The 27,416-nt window shown below is 43.8% G+C and overlaps 1 pseudogene; it reads left to right on the top strand.

Moving 5' to 3' along the window:
* The window catches only part of LOC120024008, a 151,004-nt pseudogene extending 126,730 nt beyond the window's left edge, over nucleotides 1-24,274 (top strand).
* Nucleotides 24,275-27,416: the final 3,142 nt, after the last annotated feature.

The following is a 27,416-nucleotide window of genomic DNA, read 5'->3' as shown; positions in this document are numbered from 1 at the left end:
TCAACTTAGTGTATGTAAACTTCTGACCCACTGGAATTGTGATACAGTGAATTGTAAGTGAAATAATCTGTCTGTAAACAATTGTTGGAAAAATGACTTGTGTCATGCACAAAGTAGATGTCCTAACCGACATACCAAATCTATAGTTTGTTAACAGGAAATGTGTGGAGTGGTTGAAAAACGAGTTTTAATGACTCCAACCTAAGTGTATGTAAACTTCCGACGTCAACTGTACATGCAGGTGGGACTGGCACTGCCAGAAACATACGGCACAGACACGCGCATGCGCAGATACACATGCACACATGCACACACATTCAAAGGAATGCACACACAAACACGCACACTGTCAAAGGAACGCAAACACACACACAAACTTTCACTGAACCTCAAACACAGTCTCTAACCCATTAGAGGATTGGATTGGTTTAAATGGGCTATTTACGTGTCTACTGATTGTAGGCAATGACTGACTTCAGTGATGCCATCCTCGTTTACATAAAAATAGTATTTTCTGAAAGATTTCCAAAAAAGAACACACTCAAAGTGGGATGCACAGAGCATGTCTCCCTTGACTTCCCCACAGAGATTCATGATCACATAGAGTTTCTTGTAAAAGCATTAAGGAGGAGATTGGACTGTTTTTTCATGCTGATGTCTTCGTAAAGGAGACAATCTGATTATGCAATCCAACAAACATTTAAGTGTTTAATTGCCTTTGAAACATGCTATGTAATTATTCCGCGCCGGAGTCCTTTAATAGGTATATATTTTGTCTTTGTAATCACATTAAGTGTTTACGTTTGAACTGTTCAGGAATGTAAGGAATGCATCTAATTAAGCCTCATTTTCAATTTGATGATTTATATTCAAATTAGAACCCAATTGGAGCAACTTCTCTCTCCGTTTCCTTTGAACTGATTGGGTTTAGATTTCAAAGACCACATTCATTTGATTACAGTACATTGGTCTGCCAAGCAGAATTTGAATGTCTTTGAATCAACTTATAAGAAGCCTCCATCGCCATTGAATGGAAAGTAAAAAGTGCTTTTGTTGTGATCCACTTTGTTCTGCCTTGCCTTTGAGCAACTCATCTAATCTGGGCGCTCGCTAGCTGCTTCTGTAGCTCATCCCTCTGTGCTCTACGAACACACATACAAAGGCTTGGCTGCATGCAAATAACACGCATACGAAGATGAGCACTTTGCTGATGATGGCGTCTAGTGTAGTGTAGTAATACACACTTCCTGTACTAACTAACTGGCCCTTGGGTGGTTTAGAGGCCAGTGTGGATTCGGCATGTTTCTTTTTACGTTAGCAGCATAGCAAACAGATGCACAGCCCTCTCAGATCCCCTCTCGCTCTCGCTCTCTCTCTCTCTCCCTCTCTCTCTCTCTCTCCCTCTCTCCCCCTCTCTCTCTCTCGCTCTCTCTCTCTCCCCTCTCACTCTCTCTCTCTCTCCTCTCTCTCCTCTCTCCTCTCTCTCTCTCTCCCCCTCTCTCTCTCTCTCTTTCTATAATGGTCATCATGGCAGCAGCAGGATAAAAACCTGGGTTTTGATGAGAGGAGACATGTATCAAACACTGTTTGATTTATAACACAATCTGTTCTCAGCCTTTCAGCTAGAGGTGACAGTATAGGACAGAGTGTCAGGAGATAGAAAATTGTGCCTTACGGCAGTGTGTGTGCGTGTTCCTGCGTTCGTGTAAAAATTACAATGACTTCCCCATGTCCTCTATCCTCCAGCTCTGAAAGTCAAGGCTAAAGAGCTGAATGAGACTCTGGGCAGGAACGGAGCTCCAGAGAAGAGCCTGAATGAGATGCACCAGGAGATTGAGACCATGGTAGCCGAGCTCCGCAAACGCCAGCTGGGAGGCAAGAACCACATCTCAGAGGAGGAGCTGGGGTAAGGCATGACTGGTCAACCCCAGATACCAACCTCTAGTCAACATCAGATCACAGACTATAATGTCAGTCTATTATGGTTCACACAGGGATGGGACTAGTGTATCCAAGCATAGCAGCATACCACAGGAGGTTGGTGGCACCTTAATTGGGGAGGACGGGCCTGTGGTAATGGCTGGCGCGGAATTAGTGTAATGGTATCAAACATGGATTATATGTGTTTGATGCCATTCCATTTGCTCCGTTCCAGACATTATTATGAGCCGTCCTCCCCTCAACAGCCTCCTCTGCAGCACACAGGTCACACCACATATGCAGCACACAGGTCACACCACACACCTCATATTTTTAGGAAGGTATCCCCTGCTTTGCCTGGGCCACTTTAATCACAGCTAAATGAATGCTGTCATATAGTAAACAAAGAGGTGATCTATTTAAAAAATATTTGTGTACTGTAGTAATTTTTAATTTGCATATTTATTGATTCACTGTTTTTTTTAAATATTCTACAAATAATTTCGCGGCCAAGCAAATCTCAACTGAATGAAGGAAGTTTACTTTTCTTATGTGAAACCTTAATGAACTAATTAAAAGTTGCCTGAGGTGTGTGTGTGAGGAATATTATTCATTCTAATCAAACCAGTTTACTCATGTTTCCTTCTGGCTGAGGCCTGGATGAGTCATGCAAAAAGAAAGAGGGACATCTAGTGGCTGGTCTGATCCACAGATGGAGGAGAAGAAGAAAGAAAGGAGAGAGAGAGAAAGAACATGTTCCTCTCCTCCTCACGGTATACAGTACTCTGATCTTCCCCTTTCTCTTTCCCCATCGCTCTCTCTTTATCTCTCTCTGTCTCTTTTTCTCCACCCCCTTCTCTTTCCCTCTCTTCTTCCCTCTCTCTTTCTCTCTCCCTCTCTCCCATCCTTCTCATTCCACCCCTCCATTCTCGCTCCCCAGACTGGCAGAGGCCCTGTACCAGAAGGTGAAGCGTCTCTTTGGGGACCCCCACCAGGCTACGGAGGACCTGAAGGCCAAGGTGACAGAGAAGGGTGACCACCGGGCCAAGCTGGACGAGGCCCAGGCCCTGCTGAAGGATGCCCAGGGGAAGAGCAGGGAGGCTGGGGCCCTGTCTGGACAGAACCAGCGCAACCTCACTGCCCTGGAGGTCAGCAGCTTGTACACATACACACACACACGCAACCATACTCCTCCCATTTCACCCTTTTGATAATGGGTAGCGGTGTCTATTCACAGTTACGGTATACACACAGTTTTGTGTTGTAGTTTCTGTAAAGTTAGCTGGGCTGATTGTGTTGTCTGGTCTGCTTGCAGAGAAAGAGGGATTCTTTGAGCTCAGTGAAGAAAGGAACTGAAGACGTGCTGGAAGACGGAGAGCGCATTCTGGCTGAAGCCAACGGGCTCTCAGACAACATCAATAAGGAGATTGAGGTAGTCTCTAGACACCACACACACACACGCATCTTAAACTCCAGTCAGGCCTGTCAAGCCCCCGTCATTGGGAGAGGAAGACACACTTTTACTCTGTTGGAATGCTTTTATGATGTCAGACAGATGTTGCCTGGAGCACTATTGGACTTGACCTTGCCATATTTGTACATATGTCCCACCTGCATCAAGCCAGGGGTTCAGCTTCATCTCTCTCCCTCTTTCTTTCTTTCTGTTTGTTTTTCTGTCTGTCTGTGTTGCTCTCCTGCTCTATTTGTCTTTCTGTCTGTCTCTCTCTCTTTCTCCTCCTCTTTCTCTCTCTATCTGTGTAGGATCTGTAGGAGATGGAGTGTGAGCTGGGTTCTCTCCATGAGCACCTGGACTACAGGGTGAGCCGTCTGACCAAGGGCCTGAGTGACAACACCCTGACTGACCTGCTGCAGGACGCTGAGAACCATGCTGCCCAGCTCAACGAGTCCTCTGGCATCCTGGACAGGTACGGGACAGGCAGACAGACACACAGACAGACACACATACATCAGACGGGTAGTACTTTTGTTTGCTGTACCTCTGTTATAATGATATGGTGGATTGAATGTAATTGTTGTTCTTGAATATTATGTTCATGTGTTGGATGGTGTCCTAACCAAGTCTCTTGCTGCCTCCTCACAGCATCCTGGCGGAAGCCAAGAACCTGTCCTTTAACGCCGCGGCTGCGTTCAACGCATACAGCAACATCATCGAGGAGGCTGACAGAGGCAAAGCAGGCCAGGAAACGCGGGACAGAGGTCCTTCAGCTGGTGAGAGCATGCACACACACACACACCTACACACATCACCCCTTTACCCTGTCTGTGTGTGTGTGTATGTGTGTGCGTGCGTGAGTGTAAGGATTCAAAGAGGAACCTCTGTCTCTAATGTGCTGAGCAGCAGAGATTTGGCGTTCAAACGTTTTTGCATTTCCTTATTCATTTCCATTTGTCACGCTGTAGAGATCAAAGTCCCAGCGCTGTCGTCCTTATTATCGTGACTCTCCCTCATGCAGCAGGAGCCAGCGGAGGTGAAGAGAAACCTTTCCCCCCTCTCTTTCTTCTTCTCTTCTTCTCTCTAAAGGAGAGAGGGAGAGGCTCAGAAGTCTGAGTGGGAACATTGGTCCCCTCTGTGGAAAATCTCCTCAGCCCGTGTGTCCTCTGTTCAAAAACACTGCTTTATACTCCACACATTATTAATACAATGTTGAAAAAGACTACGGTCGTTTTCCAAACTGTGTTGGTATTTTTTTATTAATTGATGTACTTTAATATATTCAGTTCTGATGAATACTCTAAGAAACAGAGCCGTATTTACCTGGGGTTCTCTCTATGAGGAATATTCATCAGCATTTGTACTGTTTGTACATTGTGTAGTACCCAGGAGTACGTAGTACCACTGTATGTTCGTATGTACGTAGTACCACTGTATGTTTCTTCCGTCACTGTAGAATGCATTATTCTGATAATCACACTTACATTCTTGGTGCACACACACACACACACACACACACACACACACACACACACACACACACACACACACACACACACACACACACACACACACACACACACACACACACACACACACACACACACACACACACAGGCCTCAGGACCTAAAGGCTCTTTGAAGAATAACGCCAAGAACTCTGTTCAGAGGAGCGTTCAACTGTGGAACGAAGCCAACAAGTTAAGGAGCGATGTGAACGGTAAACCCAGTCCTCCCCCCCCCATACAACACCCACCAACTGTGATGATAAACGGCAGAAATATTTCAAGGAACTGTGTTTTCTGAGGACTGTTTGCTAACCAAGCGGAGGGTGCGGTCTTTGTGTTTCAGAGAACGCTGAGAGGGTGGACAGTCTCCAGGCCCGGGTGACAGCTGGTGGCTTGAAGAACAAGGGCTTGCTGAAAGATCTCGACAATACATTAGGGAAGCTGAATGCAATCCCCAATGGTAAGCACACAAACAACACTATAAAATGACTTTTATTTTAAAGGAAGAAGTTAAATATTTCTCATTGATGATGCTGGAGAAATGTATCAGGCTGAGCCCAGGATGTGGGACCAGAGCGAATGGATAGTAGTATAGTGGTGTAGGTATTGGGTTAGAGGACATCCTCAAATCAAATCACATTTTATTGGTCACATACCTGTATATGTGTTTAACAGATGTTATTGGTCACATACCTGTATACGTGTTTAGCAGATGTTATTGGTCACATACCTGTATACGTGTTAAACAGATGTTATTGGTCACATACCTGTCTACATGTTTAACAGATGTTATTGCGGGTGTAGGGAAATGCTTATAGATCCAACATGACAGATGTCGAAGCAGCACAATCCAGGTTAAATATGGGAAGGTATCAGTCACTGAGGAAACTGACAGAAAGGCTGTAGGGTGCAGTAGAAACATCTGAAAGGTGAGCAGCAGTTCACAGAAAGGTTTCTGTAAGTCATGTATGACTGACTACCTTCAATAGTCCGTACCATGTTGGATTACCGTTCTCTCTCTGATTTACAGTAAGACTTTGATTAACAAGGCTAACAACATGATCCAGGATCCTGAGGAAAAACAGTAAGAGATCTTCTGGGTGTTGTAGTTCTTAAGGGTAGTCAAGCCTTAGCTACAGTATCTACTATATATGAAATGATTGTCTGTGCCATATCATGAGCTGATTGACTCAAAATGCAAACCTGTATTACTCTGGCACGTTTGTCTCACACAATGACATTGTATAATTCTGTATCTCACATATTCTTTTCTTTCTGTCCCATTTTTCTTTTGAAACCCAACAGCTATAAGCATGTCAATAAGAAAGGAGGACCAAGGCACTCTTTATATAATTCATTAAAATGCCTTTATTTGTATGGCATGTTCAATAGAAACAAAGTTTTAAAAATCTGACGCGTTTCGGCTGCATGGCCTTCGTCAGGGCCTTCTTGAATGCATAGCAATCTTTCTTCTCATAACAGCTTTTAGCTCTTTACCTTTGATGCTTCTAAATAAGTGATTAAGATGCCGACATCTCTCCGCTGATCTCTGACTAATAGGCCTGGCTCACAGAAAGCAGTGGCTGTGAACGTGCTACAGTAGTTAATAAGGAAGAGGGATGTTTTTAGACTGGTGTGTGTGTGTGTGTGTGTGTGTGTGTGTGTGTGTGTGTGTGTGTGTGTGTGTGTGTGTGTGTGTGTGTGTGTGTGTGTGTGTGTGTGTGTGTGTGTGTGTGTGTGTGTGCGCGTGTGTGGCGTGTGTGTGCGCGTGTGTGTGGCGTGTGCGTCCTTACGCGCGTGTGTTTGTTCGTGTGTGTGTGTGTTTCTGTCTGCCTGTGTGGGTGTGTGCTTGCGTGTGTGTGTCTATCAGTCCATGCAGCGAGGCCCAAGGTGAAGGACCTGAAAGACAAGGCAGACAGACTGCTGGAGGAACTGAAGCCCATCCAGGAGCTACCGGACAACCGGAAGAAAAATATCTCCCAGATTAAAGAGTTGATCAACCAGGCGCGCAAGCAGGCCAACTCCGTGAGTCACACTCCTCCTCTCCATCCCTCTCTCTCGTTCTCAACTTCCCCTGTTTTCACGGCTGTAATCAGTGGCTTTTAAGATGGCCATTCTGCTAATTGTGCCATTGTGTCATCACAGAAATCACGATTCACAACTCTTTCCAGGAGAGTTCAGTCACACACAGTTGGTTCTTCCTAAAGTGATGAAAATTAAGTCACCTCCCTGTAAATCCCTCCACCCAGCTTTACCCTGTGGTTTACATGCATTGCCACCGTTTGAGTGAAGGCTCTGTTCAAAAAAGAAAAATTCAATCAATGTCAAGGCTTTTTTTTATAATTCTTTTTTACAAAAGTGTAAAATAAAATAAAAATTCTCTTGCCTCTAAAGGACCTTGTATTTTACTTCTGTCACTACACAATTGTGTTTTCCTGAGTGTTCCTTGGGCCTTGTCGTTGGTATTAGCTTGTGAGCATGCTAGAAGAAAACATATCAGTGTTCCTGAGAGTAACATTTTCAGAATGGGATCATAACAGTTTGTAGCTAAAATCAGTCAGACTTTACAGCATACAATCATTGCTTTACAGACGTTACAAACACCGCTGTAGCTCAGCTTCCGTCCACCTCACAGACTAATAGCGGGCATCTATGGATTCAGTGGAAATAGACACATCGAATAGAAAATCCCTGAGCGTTCCTTGGTCTTTTTAAGTGCTCTCTGTCTGGTGATCTATGTGATGTCTCTCTCCACAGATGAAAGTGTCTGTGTCCTCCGGGGGAGACTGTGTCCTCCGGGGGAGACTGTGTCCTCCCGGGGAGACTGTGTCCATGCATATGGACCAGAAATCAAGAAGGGTCGCTACAACCCCATCAGTGTGAATGTGAAGACCACCTCCCCTGATAACCGACTCTTCTACCTGGGCAGTGCCAAATATGTGAGTCAGAGGACATAGCACCACACTGGGATGTTTGTCACCTTTTGTGTGTGTGTGTGTGTGTGTGTGTGTGTGTGTGTGTGTGTGTGTGTGTGTGTGTGTGTGTGTGTGTGTGTGTGTGTGTGTGTGTGTGTGTGTGTGTGTGTGTGTGGATACAATCCCCCAGTAAATCACTGAACCATAATAAGGGAAACCTCAGGGCAACAAATAATGTGTGTGAAACGTAACATATTAGGGCCATTTAGTGTTTAGATTTGGCTCATCTCTATTCTGGGATGTGTAATGGGTTGTTGGCCAATTCATTTGAAATCATTCCACCAGTGGTTACTTCCCAACATACTAGATAAATACCAATTATCTTAAAGTCAGAGAGAAAATAATAAAAGGTTATTTGTTTCCCTGTGTGATCCCCAGGAGAGAGTAGGTGATATTGCCTCTATGTACTGCAACAGCAGCCACAGCAATTAGCCGCCAGTTCAAACCGGACTATTTAATCTGTCTTCATCACTGATTTCCCTGGGGAAATCACACTACTGTTGTTCATCTCTTGATTTGCCTGTGATTCTTCCCCAGTATCTTATTCTAATGTGTCCTGCTCTGTTCTCCTGCACTGTGCTACCTACACTACACTACAGCAACCAAGAGAGACAGAATAGTAATGGACCTGTAATGTTATCAGATAGGAGATTGCAGTGCTGCATCTTATTGGCTCATCATTACCCGGAATGGGTAACGTGGAGTACCCTGACATGACTATAAACTACGGCAACTGACATCGCATCGAGGCCTCACGGTAGAATACCATTGTTATTGATTTTCTATACCAGATATTTTTCAGAGCAAAGATTATACAGGGATAGAGAGATTTGTCTATCAGTTTATTTATTAATTCATTCATATTTTAGCATTGATTGTGCCAGGTAAGCTTCTTATTCAAAAATCAGACTTCTCGTCTGATGTTTTCTGTTTTGGTCCCAGGAATGGAATTAATGGCACCATCTCTGTCCATGCACTGGAGGGTCCCAGAGCTGGCATCATGCCCACCTCTAAGAGTGGCACCTCCCCTGAAGGCTATACTATCCTGGATGTGGACCAGAATGCCTACCTGTTTGTCGGTTGCATATTGGGCAGTGTGAAGGTAGCTGATATCACTTTGTCATACAGTAGTTTATCCCGGAGCCATTTAGTCATTTTTACCCGTTTCTATTTTGGTAGATGCAATTGTATTCACTATGCGTTTCGTTGTTTGTCCTGTAGAAAATGGACGCGGTCAAAACCACTACTTTCTCCCGGTGTATGGGAGTGACATACCTGGACAACAAACCTATCAGCCTGTGGAACTACAGAGAGAGAGAAGGAGACTGCAAAGGATGTGTGGTTAAGTAGGTCTGGTCTGTATGATCATATCACATTGAATACACTCTTATAGTGTATGGACTTGATTCACTTTTTTAAAAGATCTCATATACTTTCAGAAACCTTTCACTCTAAAGTTCACTATACAATCTTTGATGTACTAAAAGTGAACTTCCTCGACTAACCTGTACCCCCACACATTAACTCGGTTCTGGTACCTCCATGTGTATAGCCTCGTTATTTTATTGTGTTACTTTTTACTTTATTTTTTACTTTAGTTTATTTAGTAAATATTTTCTTAACTCTATTTCTTGATCTGCATTTTTAGTTAAAGGCTTGTGAGTAAGCATTTCACGGTAAGGTGAACTATACCTGTTGTATTTGGCACATGTGACAAATCAAATTTGATTTGATTTCGATTTGATTGTTGCTGAGTGTTTGGGTGTGTGTGCACCACCCCCAGCCATCAGACATGGAGGGGACGGTACAGTCTGATGGGGAGGGCTATGCTGCTGTGAGCCAGCCCACCAGATGGAACCCCAACTTCTCCACCGTCATGTTCAAGTTCCACTCCTTCTCCACCGACTCCATGCTCATGTACTTTGTCACTAAGAATATGGTAACCTCACTCATATACACACACCTGTATCTTAACGAGGACTGGCAAATTGTTGAACTTCAGTAGTAATGAAGACTATTAAATATGTGTTACATATAAAGCATTTATCAATATTGATCAATATACTCTCTCTCTCGGTCTCTCTCTCTCTCGCTTTCTCGCTCTCTCACTTTCTCTTCCCCTCTCTCCCGCTCTCTCAGACAGAAGGACTTTATGAGTGCTGAGTTGAGTGATGGTTGTGTGAAGGTGAGTTTTGACCTGGGCGCAGGCATCCGCTCGGTCTTCAGCATCAAGAGACAACGACGGCAGGTGGAAATCTTTCACTGTGGCCCGCATGAAGAAACAAGATGACACTCACACTCATCATAATACATACAGTAAAACATTTTACTCATGTTGATGTTTCTAGAGCCTGTGTACTTTAAAAAACATTTCCCTCAAGTTGACTTTTCTAGAGCCTGTGTAGTTTAAAGAACATTTCCCTCAAGTTGACGTTTCTAGAGCCTGTGTAGTTTAATAACCTCTACCGCTTCTCTCTCCCGGATCCGGGACCCTCCTCATCAAAAAAGCTGACTAGCATAGCCTAGCCTAACGGGACAGGGATATCATATAATATAATTTTCATGAAATCACAAGTCCAATACAGCAAATGAAAGATAAACATCTTGTGAATCCAGCCATCATTTCCGATTTTTAAAATATTTTACAGCGAAAACACAATATGTATTTCTATTAGCTAACCACAATAGCCAAACACACAACCGCATATTTTCACCATGTTTCCACCGCATGGGTAGCTTTCACAAAACCGACAAAATAGAGATATAATTAGTCACTAACCAAGAAACAACTTCATCAGATGACAGTCTTATAACATGTTATACAATACATTTATGTTTTGTTCGAAAATGTGCATATTTGAGGTATAAATCATAGTTTTACATTGCAGCCACCATCAAAAATAGCACCAAAGCAGCCAGAATAATTACAGAGAGCAACGTGAAATACATAAATACTCATCATAAAACATTTATGAAAAATACATGGTGTACAGCAAATGAAAGATAAACATCTTGTGAATACAGACAATATTTCCGATTTTTTAAGTGTTTTACAGCGAAAACACAATATAGAATTATATTAGCTTACCACAATAGCCAAACACACAAACACATTTATTCACCGCAAAGGTAGCTTTCGCAAAAACCAGCAAAAGATATAAAATTAATCACTAACCTTTGGACAACTTCATCAGATGACAGTCTTATAACATCATGTTATACAATACATTTATGTTTTGTTCTGCGGTAGCAGAGAGAACAGTCTATGATTATGGTGGCTGGAGTCTTTGAAAATTTGTAGGGCCTTCCTCTGACACCACCTGGTATAGAGGTCCTGGATGGGAGGAAGCTTGGTCCCAGTGATGTACTGGGCCGTACAAACTACCCTCTGTAGTGCCTTGTGGTCAGAGGCCGAGCAGTTGCCATATCAGGCAGTGACGCAACCTGTCAGGATGCTCTAGATGGGGCAGCTGTAGAGCTTTTTGAGGATCTGAGGACCCATGACAAACCTTTTCAGTCTCCTGAGGGGGAATAGGTTTTGTCGTGCCCTCTTCACGACTGTGTGCTTGGACAATGTTACTTCGTTGGTGATGTGGACACTAAGGAACATGAAGCTCTCAACCTGCTCCACTACAGCCCCGTCGATGAGAGTGGGGCATGCTCGGTCCTCCTTTTCCTGTAGTCCACAATCAATCTCTTGTCTTGATCACGTTGAGGGAGAGGTTGTTGTCCTGGCACCACACGGCCAGGTCTCTGACCTCCTCCCTATAGGCTGTCTCGTCATTGTTGGTGATCAGGCCTACCACTGCTGTGTCATCAGCAAACTTAATGATGGTGTTGGAGTCATGCCTGGCCATGCAGTCATGAGTGAACAGGGAGTACAGGAGGGGACTGAGCACGCACATCTGAGGGGCCCCCGTGTCGAGGATCAGCATGGCGGATGTGTTGTTACCTACCCTTATCACCTGGGGACGGCCCGTAAGGATGTCCAGGATCCGGTTGCAGAGGGAGATGTTTAGTCCCAGGGTCCTTAGCTTAGCGATACGCTTTGAGGGCACTATGATGTTGAACGCTGAGCTGTAGTCAATGAATAGCATTCTCACATAGGTGTTCCTTTTGTCCAGGTGTGAAAGGGCAGTGTGGAGTGCAATCTGTGGATCTGTTGGGGAGGTATGCAAATTGGATTGGGTCTAGGGTTTCTGGGATAATGGTGATGATGTGAGCCATGACCAGCCTGTCGAAGCACTTCATGGCTACAGACGTGAGTGCTACGGGTCGGTAGTAATTTAGGCAGGTTACCTTAGTGTTCTTGGGCACAGAGACTATGGTGGTCTGCTTGAAACATGTTGGTATTACAGACTCGGACAGGGAGAGGTTGAAAATGTTAGTGAAGACACTTGCCAGTTGGTCAGCGGATGCTCGGAGTACACGTCCTGGTAATCCATCTGGCCCTGCGGCCTTGTGAATGTTGACCTGTTTAAAGGTCTTACTCACATCGGCTACAGAGAGCGTGATCACACAGTCATCCGGAACAGCTGATACTCTCATGCATGTTTCAGTGATACTTGCCTCGAAGCGAGCATAGAGGTAATTTAGCTCGTCTGTTAGGCTCGTGTCACTTGGCAGCTCGCAGCTGTGCTTCGCTTTGTAGTCTGTAATAGTTTGCAAGCCCTGCCACATCCGACATGCGCCGGAACCGGTGTAGTACAATTCGATCTTAGCCCTGTATTGACGCTTTGCCTGTTTGATGGTTCGTCGGCGGGCATAGGGATTTCTTATTCGTTTCCGGGTTAGAGTCCCACTCCTTGAAAGCGGCAGCTCTATCCTTTAGCTCAGTGTGGATGTTGCCTGTAATGCATGGCTTCTGGTTGGTGTATGTACGTACACTCACTGTGGGGACGACGTCATCGATGCACTTATTGATGATGCCAGTGACTGATGTGGTGTACTCCACAATGCCATCGGAAGAATCCCGGAACATATTCCAGTCTGTGCTAGCAAACAGTCCTGTAGCTTACCATCTGCTTCATCTGACCACTTTTTTATTGACCGAGTCACTTTTTTTTTCTGCTTTAGTTTTTGCTTGTAAGCAGGAATCAGGAGGATAGAATTATGGTCAGATTTGCCAAATGGAGGATATTGTTGAACAAGCAAGTAATACCTTTACCCTTGTTGGTTTCCTCCCACCCCAGCTACGGTGGCCATCGTGAACATATACTCCAATGAAGAGGAGAAGCTGGTTTTGTCATCTCAAGGCTCTGCCACTGGGCTCAACCTCAAGGAAGATGAGAGGATTTACTTTGGTGGTTTGCCAACCATTGGAAATGACAGGTATGTCCTGTACTCTGTAGGAGGTCAATCACCTCCACAGTAGGGCTTAATACTACTAATTCAGTTTTTACACACACACACACACACACACACACACACACACACACACACTTCACTCTGGGTCTGCATACTGAACACTACCTTTGATCATCAATCTCACTTGGGTTAACATGTGTAAAGGTCTGTAAGAAATCCCAATATGGTCATTCGGAACTTTCTTCAACTAAAGTATACCTCGGATAGCTTTTGTTTACACCTCTGCTCCGTGTTTTGCTCAGACACTCAGTACTGTACATTCTGTTAGTGTTTGTTCCTGTTCTTCTCATATTGTCACGTTTGGCCATAAAGTTGAGGGTTTTGACAAGGCATATAGGTAGCCAGATTAACAGACGGACAAACAAACAAAGACTTGAGTGTCCATTAGAACACCTCTGTCTGCTGCCGGACCTTGAGTCAGTGTCACATTGTCGCTGGCCTCTCTGGTGTTAACTCTTTTGGAACTGTCACATAAACAGTAACAATAGGTTATGTAGATATGACCTTCACAGTCTTCGGCAGTATGAGAAGTATATTCTATATGTCTTATAGAAGTGGTAACCCTTTTAAATCACACATGGAGAACTGAATATACTTTTTAAGTTTCTGTCTACGTGTGTCATACTTGTCTTAATATGCATATACTTGTATCTTTTGCTCCTACAGTATTAAAGCAAGGTAATATATGTACTGTTAAAGTTTACTGTATCACCTTTTGCATGTACTTAGCATAGCCCATTACTCTCTAAAGCATCCCTGGTACCTTGGTTTTATAATACAAGTTACCATGCATTTACTTCACAAAAGTATGCTTACTTAGCTCATTCTAAATAAGAATTTGATATTAAAACTTTTTATGGCTGCAATCCCGTTAAAGGGATCGATATGACAACAGCCAGTGAAAGTGCAGGGCGCCAAATTCAAACAACAGAAATCTCATAATTAAAATTCCTCAAGCATACAAGTATTTCACACCATTTCAAAGATACACTTCTTGTTAATCCCACCAGTGTCCGATTTCAAATAGGCTTTACAGCGAAAGCACCACAAACGATTATGTTAGCTCACTGCAAAATCACAGAAAAACACAGCCATTTTTCCAGCCAAAGACAGGAGTCACAAAAAGCAGAAAGAGATAAAATGAATCACTAACCTTTGACGATCTTCATCAGATGACACTCATAGGACTTCATGTTACACAATACATATATGTTTTGTTTGATAAAGTTCATATTTATATCCAAAAACCTCAGTTTACATTGGCGCCATGTTCAGAAATGCCTCCAAAATATCCGGAGAAATTGCAGAGAGCCACATCAAATAATAGAAATACTCATCATAAACTTTGATGAAAGATACATGTTTTACAGAGAATTAATGATACACTTGTTCTTAATGCAACCGCTGTGTCAGATTTCAAAAAATCTTTACGGCAAAAGCACAATATTCAATCATCTGAGAACAGCGTTCAGCCACAAAAGGAAGCCATACAGTTACCCGCCAAATTGTGCAGTCAACAAAACTCATAAATAGCATTATAAATCTTCACTTACCTTTGCTGATCTTCGTCGGAATGCACTCCCAGGACTCCCACTTCCACAAGAAATGTTCGTTTTATTCAGTAATGTCCATAATTTATGTCCAAATAGCTATTTTTGTTAGCGTGTTTGGTAAACAAATTCAAAGTCAGGAAGCGCGTTCACTTAAAGCAGGCAGTTCTGTAACAGTCAGTAGAAACATGTCAAATGATGTATTGAATCAATCTTTAGGATGTTTTTAACATAAATCTTCAATAATGTTCCAGCCGGAGAATTCCATTGTCTTCAGATGGAACAGAGCTCCCTCTCATGTGAACGCGCATGGTCAGCTAATGATAGACCTTACTCATTCCCGTCTCCTTCGGCCCCACTTCACAGTAGAAGCATCAGACAAGGTTCTACAGACTGTTGACATCTAGTGGAAGCCGTAGGAAGTGCAAACTGACCCATATCCCACTGTGTATTCTATGGGCGATGAGTTGAAAACCTACAAACCTCAGATTTCCCACTTCCTGGTTGGGTTTTTTTCTCAGGTTTTTGCCTGCCATATGAGTTATGTTATACTCACAGACATCATTCAAACAGTTTTAGAAACTTCAGAGTGTTTTCTATCCTATACTAATAATAATATGCATATATTAGCAACTGGGACTGAGGAGCAGGCAGTTTACTCTGGGCACCTCTGGGCACCTTTTCGTCCAAGCTACTCAATACTGCCCCTGCAGCCATAAGAAGTTTTAACTGACTTGCCTAGTTAAATAAAGGTTAAATTAAAATATATATATATATATATATATATATATATATATATATATATATATATATATATATATATATATTGTAGATGCTTTAATGCAATATACGCTGGTCAGCAGAATTGAGTCAGTAAACAACCCTCCATTTCTCAATGGTTTTAGATATTTGTCCAAATGTACAATATTCTGGGGACCAATAGGCTACAGCTTCCACTCCTTTTCATTCAGTAGCTACTGCTATATTGTCACCCCACTACTTCTCTTGCATGCTGTGGAATTTACTGGTAAATTGCTGACATTTTCAAATTAGCCTTTAACAATGAGGCCCTATCTGAAGATTTATATCTGCTTCGCAGAAGCTAGTGTCTGATTGTTCAGATAAAGGTTCATAGTTTTTGAATAACGCCAGATTAAAGGTATACCAAATAATTGTTCTTAAAACAGAAACCTGACTTTATTAATTTAGAATGAATACAGTCTTAGTTTGGTGTTTATCTCACATAGTCATTGGCTCCTAAAACTAGGACAGCGCTTCCACAATGAACAGAATGGAAGTCCAAATTGCAATTGAGACAACTCTCTCTTCTCTTTACAGGTCAGAGGTTGCCAAGAAGAGGTATGCTGGCTGTATGAGAGACATTGAGGTTTCCAGATCCCCCTGTAACCTGCTGAGCAGCGCCGACTACACCGGCCTGACCAAAGGCTGCTCTGTAGAGGTCAGTTTAGCACTCCTCCTCTTTCATCTCCCTCTTCTTTTCATCACCCCTTTCATTATTCAGAGGTACAGGCAGACTCATCAAATATGGCCAAACATTTTGCGGAAAAAAACAAGAATAATAAAAACGAGTGAGGCATATAAATAACAGAGAAATCGCTGCTTCTGAAGTTGTTATTTTAGTTAGGGGAGAATATTTATACACACATTCACACCACAGACACAGAATGTAAAAGAGTGTAGCAAAGAATTGAGTGGGAGAAGTCATTTTTAATTCAGCAACGGCTGGTTTGTACGTCTCAGTTGTGTTCAGTTGTGTTTGTAAAATGTTTGCAAGATTTCACAATCACTTACATTTACATTTTTTTTACATTTACATTTTAGTCATTTAGCAGACGCTCTTATCCAGAGCGACTTACAGTAGAGTGCATACATTTTATTACATTTTTTTTTTTTTTACATACTGAGACAAGGATATCCCTACCGGCGAAACCCTCCCTAACCCGGACGCTATGCCAATTGTGCGTCGCCCCACGGACCTCCCGGTTGCGGCCGGCTGCGACAGAGCCTGGGCGCGAACCCAGAGACTCTGGTGGCGCAGCTAGCACTGCGATGCAGTGCCCTAGACCACTGCGCCACCCGGGAGCAGTGCGCCACCACTTCAGTAGGCCTATATCCATTTGTTGTGGACCCTGTGTCTGACGATGCATCTGAAAATGCATACTGTGCTAACAAACTCCACTCTAACAGACAAGGTTTATTATTATGTTCGATATAACTCTGAAATTGATATGGACATTATAAACAGAACAACACAGTGTTATATTATATTGTACTATTATACAGTATTCAGATTATAAAAAGAACTCTGCCAATTACTGATGACTTTCAATTGATTGTGCTGTGAATGAACATCATGACTGGTCTCTCTCTCGCCAACATAACCTCCATACAGTGAGCTTCTCCAAGCCAGGCCACGTGGAACTGAAGTCCATGTCCTTTGACGCTGGTACGGAGATCAGCCTGTCCTTCGCAACCAAGAGTGACAAGGGCATCATCCTGTTTGGCAGTGGGGGCACCAATGGAACCAGCTCCCAGTTCCAACTCCCCAAGAGGAGACACAGGGAGGTAACAGGAGGTGGATGAGAGACACACATGCATACACTCGTACACACACGCATACATACACTACACACACACACACACACACACACACACACACACACACACACACACACACACACACACACACACACACACACACACACACACACACACACACACACACATACACACACACATATATATATATGTATATATATAAACACTCACTTCAGTGTTACAACTATCAAAGCATTCTAACACAGCACCAAGTCCTCTATAATGTCACCTCCTTGTTCTTTATAAGTCATTGGATCCTATTACCCAGTAGAACTGGAATGGCTGTTGGAGGTGTTTCTTGGTTCCTGTAATTGAATAAGGAGCACTGTGCTGTCTGGCTGAGTTGCTTTGAAAAACTAACAGCACATTGATAATCAACTCCTGCTGTGTGCGAGGCTCCTTATTAAACGAACTATAAAAGAGATGGATTGCCTGTGAGGTTTAATGATTATACTTTCACCCGACAGCAAACAAAAATTGATAATCTTTCACAGAGGGCTAAAGGCTGGGAGATTTGCGATGACAGTTTTGATTAAAATATGACTTTCTACGTCTCTGTTAGGGCACCCTTCATCTCTCTCTCCTTCTCTTCATCTGCAGACCACCACATCAATTAGTGCCTGTGGCTGCAGGAAATGATAGTGGGTTTAACCTCTAACATTCTCCCTGCAAGTGTCGTTAGTAAGAAATACATTATACAACAGCCCTCTGATGGATCACGTCCAATTTAACGATGACCCTTGGTAAAGGTCCAGACCGTCACCTTTAAAAATCATTAGACCTAGTAAATTAAGTGAGTGTCATTTCGAATGAGTACACGTCGGCCTCGTCTGTCTCTGTGTCCTCGTCGTTCATTCTGTCAATTTGCGCAGGGGACAGAAGGAACGCGTGCTGAATCAGACCATAGTTATTGTATCAGTAGCACTTCCCCTCACTCTCCCTCACTCTCCCCAGGCAAACTCCCTCTGTGCATGCTAGTCTGCAATTCCAACACTGTGGTGGGATGTGCTCACCATCTCGCTGGACTGATTACAGAGAATTTAATCATAACAAGAGGCACTTAAATCAATCTACTTCTCGTCTAGTATGTTTCAGAGAGGGCTGCGCTTTCTTTGAAGCTCTGCCCAAACAGAATCCAATCAAGGCGTGTAGAAAAATGGAGGACTTACATAAACGCTACAGGCCCTCAGGGTTGAAAAGCATATCGGTATGCAATTATGTAAAGTTGACTTCCTTTCTCAAAGTATCTGAGGTTTCATCATTATTGAACAGATTTTTCTTAATGTTTCTGGGCATAAAGTTCTTATTGTCTTTGAACATTCAAGGCTCCAGATTGTATGAAGCCTGTCCTGACTTGCTCCAGATTGTATGAAGCCTGTCCTAACTTGCTCCAGATTGTATGAAGCCTGTCCTGACTTGCTCCAGATTGTATGAAGCCTGTCCTGACTTGCTCCATATTGTGTGAAGCCTGTCCTGATTTGATCCAGATTGTGTGAAGCCTGTCCTGACTTGCTCCAGATTGTATGAAGCCTGTCCTGACTTGCTCCAGATTGTATGAAGCCTGTCCTGACTTGCTCCAGATTGTATGAAGCCTGTCCTGACTTGCTCCAGATTGTATGAAGCCTGTCCTGACTTGCTCCAGGTTGTATGAAGCCTGTCCTGACTTGCTCCAGATTGTATGAAGCCCGTCCTGACATGCTCCAGATTGTATGAAGCCCGTCCTGACTTGCTCCAGATTGTGTGAAGCCTGTCCTGACTTGCTCCATATTGTATGAAGCCTGTCCTGACTTGCTCCATATTGTATGAAGCCCGTCCTGACTTGCTCCAGATTGTGTGAAGCCTGTCCTGACTTGCTCCATATTGTATGAAGCCTGTCCTGACTTGCTCCAGATTGTGTGAAGCCTGTCCTGACTTGCTCCATATTGTATGAAGCCCTTCCTGACTTGCTCCATATTGTATGAAGCCTGTCCTGACTTGCTCCAGATTGTATGAAGCCTGTCCTGACTTGCTCCAGATTGTATGAAGCCTGTCCTGACTTGCTCCAGGTTGTATGAAGCCTGTCCTGACTTGCTCCAGATTGTATGAAGCCCGTCCTGACATGCTCCAGATTGTATGAAGCCCGTCCTGACTTGCTCCAGATTGTGTGAAGCCTGTCCTGACTTGCTCCATATTGTATGAAGCCTGTCCTGACTTGCTCCATATTGTATGAAGCCCGTCCTGACTTGCTCCAGATTGTGTGAAGCCTGTCCTGACTTGCTCCATATTGTATGAAGCCTGTCCTGACTTGCTCCAGATTGTGTGAAGCCTGTCCTGACTTGCTCCATATTGTATGAAGCCCTTCCTGACTTGCTCCATATTGTATGAAGCCTGTCCTGACTTGCTCCAGTTTGTGTGAAGCCTGTCCTGACTTGCTCCATATTGTATGAAGCCCGTCCTGACTTGCTCCAGATTGTATGAAGCCCGTCCTGACTTGCTCCAGATTGTGTGAAGCCTGTCCTGACTTGCTCCATATTGTATGAAGCCCATTCTGACTTGCTCCATATTGTGTGAAGCCTGTCCTGACTTGCTCCAGATTGTGTGAAGCCTGTCCTGACTTGCTCCAGATTGTGTGAAGCCTGTCCTGACTTGCTCCAGATTGTGTGAAACCTGTCCTGACTTGCTCCATATTGTGTCTTCTAAACAATGGCTTTATGCACTGAGTGTGTTTATGTATTGATTTTCTGTATAACCCTGTGTCCCTGAGTCTGTGCTGAGGTGGTGTTGGTCATTTAGATTGGGTGGTCCCCCCTCACGCACCCTCTCTTCTCCCCTGCCCCCTGCAGCCCTTCCTGGCTGTGTTGCTGAACAAGGGGCCCTGGAGGTGCTGGTGTTTACAGGCAGCCACAGCCCACGCAAGGTGGTCCGCAAGCCTGACCAGGGCATCCTGCACGACGGGAGAGAACACATCCTGCGCATTGAGAGATTGGGCGGCAGGTAAGATCACACACACACACACACACACACACACACACACACACACACACACACACACACACACACACACACACACACACACACACACACACACACACACACACACACACACACACACACAGCTATACACTGAACAGCCTCATATTGCACAATAACTTGTGTCTTAATGAACTAGTTTCAAGCCATTTGTTTTTAGCTGTTTCTACACAGAGCTGGCTCAAAATGTCTCACTGTACTGCGTGTCTCTGTCCAGGTCATTTGCAGTCCAGGTGGATGAGGAGCTGAAGAGGGAGCAGGCCCTTCCCAACGACCAGCTAATAGGCGTCAAGAGACTGTTCATCGGGGATATCCCCGCTGACGTAGAGTTCAGCTCCCAGAGACCCAACGTCCCCTTCGAAGGCTGCATCTGGAACCTCATGATCAATACCATGTACATCTCTCAGCAGCGCCTATTATCTCCATATAACGATTAATTATCCTGATCATAGATATTGTCTCATTATTAGTAGATGTTATTAATGGAAGGCTATGTGGGAAGTGTTGTACATGTGAAGTATTTGTGAGCTGTTTCATGGTGCGTTGGCTTCTCCCAGTTAAACAGGTTGTAAATGCAGTCATTTGACACCTTGACCTGTTTTGACTGTTTTTGTCTATGGATGATAATACATTCCTATCATTGGGCTCAGGGCTCTCTCTCGCTTCCCAGTGGACTAAACACAGTTAACCCATATTTAGTTGGCTTTAATGGGGCTATCCTCTGTGATAACTATGTTCATAATTCAACTGATTACACATCATCACCCATTAACACACTTTCTTTCTCTCTCTCTCTCTGTGTGTGTGTGTATTTGTGTGTGCACATCCATGTGTGTGTTTGTTTGCTTGTGCATGCCCTACAGCCTCACAGACTTCTCCCAGCCCGTGGCCTTTGAGAACGCAGAGATCGGCCAGTGTAAAAACCTGGCCCCTCCCCCTCCCCCGCTTCCCCTCCCAGAGAAGGAGCCTGATGAGGAAGAGAAGGCCAAGGTAGAAGACGTGTCCCAGACGGTCCAACCTGAGGCTCCACCACCCACCCCGACACCAGACAGACCCTCTCATCTCCCACTATAGGTCCCACTCCTATGGGTATCAGGGAGTAAAAGACAAAAAAGTCACATTAAAGGACTAAGTTCCCAGCCTATGATGGAGTGATATATTATCCCCATAAAGAGCTGTCATCTGTCCCCAGCACAGCTCAGCCAGACAGACCGGTTGGCCCTGAGTCTAAATACACCATCAGAGAGGTTGATGTGGCTGGAATAAAGAATGGGCCGTTTTCCAATCCATTAGGTCTGCTTTATAGGTAAAGCTGCAGTGTTGACAGGGCTCTTTCTCATAGCTCCGCTGCTCCATCTATCCTCTCTGGCTGACAGCTGAGGTACTGTAGCAGTACTCTCTCTGTCCTTGCTCTGTCCTCCTTGCTCTCTCTCTCTTTCTGTCTCTCTGTCCTCCTCGCTCTGTCCTCCTCTCTCTTTCTGTCTCTCTGTCCTCCTCTCTCTCTCCCTTTCCTCCTCTCTGTCTCTGTCCTCCTCGCTCTCTCTCTTTCTGTCCTCTCTCTGTCTCGATCTCTCAGTCCTCTTCGCTCTGTCTCTGTTTGTCGCTCTCTCTCTCGCTCTCTCTCATCCATCCTTCCAGACTCATTCATTCTTTGCTAACCAAGCTGCCTTGCATTGGCCAACACCACCTGTATTTTCCTCAAATATTCTCTTGATATATCTCCATGGTATGTATCATTGTAGGCAAATGAATAGATTGCTACAGTATTGCCACTGGTAGTACAACATTTTCTTGTAGAACTGATGTGCATTTCGGTAATCATACTGTAATCTTTTTCTTAGCACTGTTCCTCTAGCTACCGGCTGTGCTGACTTTCGCCATTCATGACATCAGTGACATCAGACGTGTGTCTGTGGAACCTTCATTTTAATGGATTTCAGCCATAGACCTTCAACACCAAGCCTCCTGTGTGAAGATGTGTTGCTCGTGAAATATACATGCACAAACTTTCCATGTCCATATTTGTAGTATTGCCAGAAGACATTTGACTTTCAATAGGGATTTTCTTAGAAGATCATTTCTTTCTAAGTAAATCAATATGGTTGTAGTAGTTCTGCTTTATAAACAGGCTATATATGATATATGCTGTACCGTTTGCAGTGTGAAATAAGTGTATGCAGTGTAAAATAAATGTCTCTTTAAGCAATGGGAGCCTTCGTGGCTCAACAAGAATATAGAAAAAAAGGACCATTCTACATTGACAGAGATTGTATAAGGCAAGGTCAGAGGAATAGGGACGTCTTCATGTTCTGAACAGAACAAAATAAGTGATTCAGATGTTGGCCTTGCAAAAACAAATGTACATTTTCTGATAGTCTCAAAAGCAAATCCATGTCTTTTTCAATAGCACCATCTATTGGCACGTTAGAATAGCACTTCATCTAGAAACAGAAAGCAGGTCAACTATATTCATATTAAAATGAATGTTTGCATTGTGTTTTTAATGCACTCTTTGAATGAGATCATGTTAGCTAATATGAATCGTTTAAGATGACTGCTACTCCCCCGTCCCCTACAGGCCTCCCGTGCTGCCGAGGAATCTCCAGTGGTCTTAGAAAAAGCCAAACAGTTTGGGTTTTCCAAAATCAGCCATGTTGCATTTGAATTTGATGACACAAAGGTCAAGAACAGGTATATAGAGTTTTCATTGCTTTGAAAAGTCCCAATGAGACCTTTCTTTTCTAGATCATGCGTAATAGTCAGTTCTGTAAATATCATATTGGACTGACTGTTGTGAATCTGTTTGCTTACAGGCTAATCATTTGAGCTGCAGATCACAGCAGAGTCAGGCTTGGTGTTCTACATGCCGAGGATCAACCACGCTGACTTCGCCACCATTCAGGTGAAGGAGGGCATGGCCCACCTCGGCTACGACCTGGGCCACGGCAACACCTCCGTCAGCATGCCACGCATTATCAACGACGGACACTGGCACAAGGTCTGGGATCACCTAATGTTCCTCTCGAGCCAGTCGGGGAAACAATCATAATAGTAATTTAGCAGGGTGTACAGTCTGTTGACAGTTACCATCCGTTCTATTTCACTGTCTGAGTGAGTTTAGATAGTGAGAGCAGACAGCTAAATACTGTGTCACAATGACACAACTACAAAACCACATAATTTTCTATTTGACTAGTTCATTGACCAAAACAGGAGGCAAGCAAAGTAATCAGGAACTACAGTTTTTTAATTTCCATCATGTATTAAAGATATGTATTGTTATTGTCCTTATTTACCCCTGAATGTTTCCCTTTCTGCTGTCTCAGATCCGGGTGGTGAGAGAGAAACAGAGAGGTGTACTGGTGATAGACAATCGCTACTCCAAGCACACCACCAGCCCCAAGAAGGCTGACATCCTGGATGTGGTTGGCATGCTGTACATAGGTGGCCTGCCCGTCAACTACACCACCAAGAGGATCGGACCAGTACGTTCATACACGCTTCCTCACATTTCATTTGTAGGAAGTAAAACACAAAGCTTTATACACTGTATTACTGTAATTGTATGTATTTACATATGATCAGTTGAAAGGGTTGATGTTAGAAGTAATCATTTACAATTTATGGGATAGATTCAACAGTAAATCAAACTTCTCAGTGTTAAGTCATATGTTAAAGCATAGTTAAAGGTGTGTTGTGTTCTTCTAGGTCTTGTATAGTATCAATGGCTGCATCAGGAACTTTAAGATGCTGGGTATTGTGTTGGACATGGACACGCCCACCTCCAACCACCAAGAGGGCAGCTGTTTCATCAGCACTGAGAAGAGAACCTACTTCGATGGCACTGGATATGTTAAAGCAGGTACGTTCTGACACTCAAAACATAGAACTATAACTATAGGAAAGACTCCAGGCCGTAGTAACATACCTATAAGATCCTGGGGTTTTCCTGACCGGGCTATAGTAACATAACTATAAGATCCTGGGGTTTTCCTGACCGGGCTATAGTAACATAACTATAAGATCCTGGGGTTTTCCTGACCGGGCTATAGTAACATAACTATAAGATCCTGGGGTTTTCCTGACCGGGCTATAGTAACATAACTATAAGATCCTGGGGTTTTCCTGACCGGGCTATAGTAACATAACTATAAGATCCTGGGGTTTTCCTGACCAGGCTATAGTAACATAACTATAAGATCCTGGGGTTTTCCTGACCGGGCTATAGTAACATAACTATAAGATCCTGGGGTTTTCCTGACCAGGCTATAGTAACATAACTATAAGATCCTGGGGTTTTCCTGACCAGGCTATAGTAACATAACTATAAGATCCTGGGGTTTTCCTGACCGGGCTATAGTAACATAACTATAAGATCCTGGGGTTTTCCTGACCAGGCTATAGTAACATAACTATAAGATCCTGGGGTTTTCCTGACCGGGCTATAGTAACATAACTATAAGATCCTGGGGTTTTCCTGACCAGGCTATAGTAACATAACTATAAGATCCTGGGGTTTTCCTGACCAGGCTATAGTAACATAACTATAAGATCCTGGTCAGGAAAAACTCCTGACCCCACAATGCAATATATCCTATCAATCACAGAATATAATAACTCCTTGTACACAAGTTTCACAGATCAAATTTTTATGACAGTATAATGACTCCCTGTCAAAATAAAGGTGAAATAAAAATAGATGGACGGCAGGAAGGAGGAAGCAGAGAGCCCCAACGCCAGGTCCAACACCACTGATATCTGGGACAGGTACATGATACGACAGCACTCACCAAGCATATCACACCTGGGACGTGTTCAGTAGAGGCACCTGGGACGTGTTCAGTAGAGGCACCTGGGACGTGTTCAGGAGAGGCACCTGGGACGTGTTCAGGAGAGGCACCTGGGACGTGTTCAGGAGAGGCACCTGGGACGTGTTCAGGAGAGGCACCTGGGACGTGTTCAGTAGAGGCACCTGGGACGTGTTCAGTAGAGGCACCTGGGACGTGTTCAGTAGAGGCACCTGGGACGTGTTCAGTAGAGGCACCTGGGACGTGTTCAGTAGAGGCACCTGGGACGTGTTCAGTAGAGGCACCTGGGACGTGTTCAGTAGAGGTACCGTTGTGGAACATTAAACATTCAGTTAGAACTGTATCATGTAGAACAGGGGTGTCAAAGTCAAATGGACGGAGGGCCAAATAAAAAATTTAGCTACAAGCCGAGGGCCGGACTGTTCGAATGTTCATTGAAAAATTTTTAAATGACGCATATAGTCTAGTGAACCTAATTGAACCTACTGAAAACCTAACAAATATATTCCAATATGATCAGATAAATAAAGCAATATTTTCTTATGGCTCTGTCAGTAATCTTTAATTTTCAACAGACACAAAAGACAAATTTCCTTTATATAAAAATCCCCATAACATGAACATTAAATGAAAGAAACCGGTATTCAAGGCACCATCAGTAGCCTATATTTTCTATTTTAGCAAAAGTGGGCTAAATTTACTTCAAAGAAAAAAACAATAATAGCAATTTTCTATCATCCACTCAACTGAAATATTTTTAAAATATAATTGGATTGAAATACAATAAAATAAAGTGCAAAAATCTATTAATCAAAAACAACACTTTGTTTAAGGAGAAGTAACATGCAGTGAAAACAAATATTAAACTTTAACTTTTAAACTTGAACTGAGTAAAAACTCTAAATATGTGATTGCACAGTAATGTTCACTTGTTTGAGGTTGAGGGTGATACTTGGTGGTGTCCCATCTTTTCCACAAGTTCATCAATGTTCGGGGTAAGGCTCTGAGCTGAGGAAATCCTCAGAATTGAGTGGAGGTGTTCAGCAGTAAGTCGACTTCTGTGTGATGTTTTGTTCAGGTTCATCAAAGAAAACAGTTGTTCACACAGGTATGTGCTGCCAAACATAGACAACGTTTGAGCAGCCTGGATGCGCAGCTGGGGCATTGTGTCGGGGAGGAAACGGGCGAACTCCGCAGCACCCACTGCCGCATATTTTGCCCTCAGTGCATCATTGCATTGGAGGTCAATCAACTCCATTTGGAGGTTTGGTGGTGAGCTTTCCACGTCAACAGCAAATGGGTTACCGAGCAGTTCCAACCTGCTTTTTTGTGCTTCAAAGTCAGCAAATCGGCGTCGAAAGTCAGCGGCAAGCATACCTATTTTATCAGCCAACTGTGCGCTCGGGAACGCACTGGTAGAGAGCTTCTCTTTCATGGTCTGGCAGCTGGGAAAGTGGCTCAAATTTTCTTTCCGCATCTGCGTCTCCCACAGAGTCAGTTTGGTTTTAAATGCCTTCACTGTACTGTACATATCAGAGATGACATGATCCCGACCCTGCAGCTGCAAGTTCATTGCATTCAGATGACTCGTAATGTCACACAGAAAAGCCATTTCACACAGAAACATTTCGTCTCGGAGTTGTGTTGTGTCTTTCCCTTTGCTGTCCAAGAACAGACAAATCTCCTCACGAAGCTCGAAACATCTTTGAAGCACCTTTCCCTGGCTTAGCCATCGCACCTCTGTGTGATAAGGCAAATCACCATGCTCCGTTTCTAACTCCGTCAGAAATGCCTTGAACTGGCGGTGATTCAAACCTTTGGCTCTGATAAAGTTAACTGTGCGCGTGATGATGCTCATTACATGCTCCATTTTCAAGGCTTTACCGCACAACGCTTCCTGGTGTATGATACAATGATAAGCTGTCAGCTCACCTGTCGCGTTTTCCTCTTGCATCTTTTCCCGTATCTTCGCCACCAGTCCGCTCCTGTGTCCACACATCGCAGGTGCTCCGTCGGTTGTCAAACCCACGAGTTTTTCCCAAGGCAGCTCCATCTCATTTACACATCTTGACACCTCTTCATACAAATCATGCCCCGTAGTTGTGCCATGCATAGGACGTAAAGCCAAAAACTCCTCTGTCACGCTTAGGCTGGAGTCCACTCCGCGGATGAAAATTGACAACTGGGCAATGTCAGAAATGTCGGTG

Source organism: Salvelinus namaycush, chromosome 29 (genome assembly GCF_016432855.1).
Source record: "Salvelinus namaycush isolate Seneca chromosome 29, SaNama_1.0, whole genome shotgun sequence".
In the NCBI taxonomy this organism is placed as follows: domain Eukaryota; kingdom Metazoa; phylum Chordata; class Actinopteri; order Salmoniformes; family Salmonidae; genus Salvelinus; species Salvelinus namaycush.
This window is presented reverse-complemented; position numbering and strand designations above follow the sequence as displayed.